At 39.7% G+C, this 2,500-nt stretch overlaps 1 protein-coding gene across 2 annotated transcripts in view; it reads right to left on the bottom strand.

Annotated features, from left to right (window-relative positions):
* The window catches only part of LOC308097343 (sodium- and chloride-dependent creatine transporter 1), a 38,750-nt gene that overhangs the window by 35,123 nt on the left and 1,127 nt on the right, over positions 1 to 2,500 (bottom strand). The gene's annotated exons all lie outside the window — the stretch shown is intronic.

Raw genomic sequence — 2,500 nt, forward strand, 5'->3', positions numbered from 1 at the left:
TCAATTTAACCACGTAAAGTCTGTATACGTCGTTCTTTGACCATTTGAGTCCCTCAGGGGTATATTGTCGCTGTCGGGAAACCTCTTATCTCCATATTCTTACTTTTTGTGTTTTTTTTGTAAATTAATGCCTTTTACTTGATCATACTACAGCGCCACACAAAAGTAGCAGATCTACAAGCTCAAAATACGACACCAAGCGACACATTTTGTGCTTGTAGATCTGCTACTTTTGCTGTTTTTGGTTTTGGACATAGGCTATGAGCTTTCCACCCGACAGAGACGATATTACTAGGTGCCCTCCTTTTCCCCCCTCCACACCAAATAACGTCACCAAAAATAATTGATCTACTGTGCAAGCTCACAACATGTCACTTGTGAGGCTTGTACAGTAGATCAGCTATTTTCTGCAAATGCTCGCCCCAGGATAGAGGCACCAGGGTTCAAGAGGTTAATGGTCTAAACTGATTTTCTATTTTATTTCACACCACACTTATTACATATTTTTATATACAGTACATGTATTATAATCAACCCTCGTTATCATTTTTATTTTATCATTTTATTTAAAGTTTTATGTAAAGCATTTTGAAACTTTGTGTGTCTGTGCACTATAAATAAAGTTTATTATCATTATTACAGCAGCCTCAGAGGTAAGCCTGCTTTGCAGGTTCCATCATAGAGAGCCACGAAATGTTAACAGCTACTGACAGTACATCCGCAAGGGTTCAATTGTAAAACGCAGCAACCACCGCAGTGAAAGTTAAACAGCATACTAATATTACTGACGCGGCGCCGGTAGCCTAATCTTTCACCGTTGCTAAAATGAGAACAATAGTTTTAGAGGAAGTAGCTAACTATAGCTGATGTCATGTGATATGAATACTGTATATCGAGTGTCATCATTTTTCCCCCTGAAAATGGACAAAGCATTTTGGAATGACGCTCTTTAACTACTTAAAGGGATATTTCACTTTCGAACATGTTTGGGGTCATTTTAAACCCCATATAATGAATTGACTTTGGGTCCACCGGGTCTCTATAATATAATACTCCTTTTTTTCCCCCACAACAGAAAATAGCCGACCTCCAAGCAAGGTTATTTCGGCTATTTTCTGCAAATGTTCGCCTATTATATGACATGCCCAGAGGAGGAGGCAAGGCCAGCAGTGGCTCAGGAGGTAGAGTGGCTGTCTCATGGGAATTGAAGGTTCCCGTTTTCCCCTGGGTTAAGTGTCCAAGTGTCCTTGAGCAAGAACCTGAAACCCTCACTGCTCCCGATGAGCAGTTTGGTGCCGTGCATGGTTTCCTGTGTGTGTGTGTGTGTGTGTGTGTGTGTGTGTGTGTGTGTGTGTGTGTGTGTGTGTGTGTGTGTGAACATGTGTGTGAATGTGTGTGTGTGAATGTGTGAATGTAATGCACATGCTCTTCTCAGTCCTCAAACACGACTAAAACCGGGCTTTCTCTGTCGCTGCCCACCCAAAACTTCGGAATAGTCTCCCGAAGGGATAGTTCACCCTCCCAAAAAATTCACCCCATGGAGACTTGAATTCATGGATATGTTTTAGTTTTTGTCGCATTCCTAAGCCAATAATTTGATGACCAGCGGACCGGTAGGCAGCCGTTCCGGTAGGAGACACAAAGGAGACTCTTTGTGTCTCCTACCGGAACCGCCGCCGGTCATCAAATTATTGGCTTAGGAATGCGACAAAAACAAACAAAATCAAGTCTCCATGGGGTGACTAATCGATAGAATAAAATGTCATTTTGGGGGTGAACTATCCATTAAGTCCTGCCCCACTATGAACTTTTTTAAATCAAATCTAACGACCCAAGTCTCCCTTGCCCTATTGTTTATGTCCACTCTGTCCTTCCACTACATGCATTTGATGATAGATTTTTTTTTGTTTAAATGTTTGCTTTTATATATGGCTATCATGTTGTTTTGTGTCACGATCCGTGACATGCTCTGTCTCCCTGTTGTGTTTTCATGTATTTGTTGTTTCCCAGTTATAGTTAGTGTTTTACTTTTCAGTTGTGTTGGTTTCCGTGGTTTTGCTTTACACTCTTGTACCTTATTTTGTAGTATCGTTCCATTGTTTCCTGTTCTCATTATAGCTGTAGCCTGTCTTGTCTCACCTATAGAGCATCGCAGTTCCCGCCCCTTCCGCAAAATACTCAATGCATTTTTCCCATTGACATTTCCAAAAATATTTATATCAATTAATTTAAGCCTAGAATCAAGCCATCCAGGGTCCTGGTGAATCATGACCATAAAACGTTTGATTCTGTGATTATTATTTTTTGAAAACGGCAAAACAAAGGGTATTTATTAAATATAGTATATCATATAATTAAATATAAAATAAAATAAATCACAGAAAAAAAACGTTTTATGGTCATGATTCACCAGGACCCTGGATGGCTTGATTCGAGGCTTAAATTAATTGATATAAATATTTTTGGAAATGTCAATGGGAAAAATGCATTGAGTTTTTCC

Source organism: Gymnoscopelus braueri (assembly GCF_963280865.1).
Source record: "Gymnoscopelus braueri genome assembly, chromosome: 12".
NCBI lineage: Eukaryota > Metazoa > Chordata > Actinopteri > Myctophiformes > Myctophidae > Gymnoscopelus > Gymnoscopelus braueri.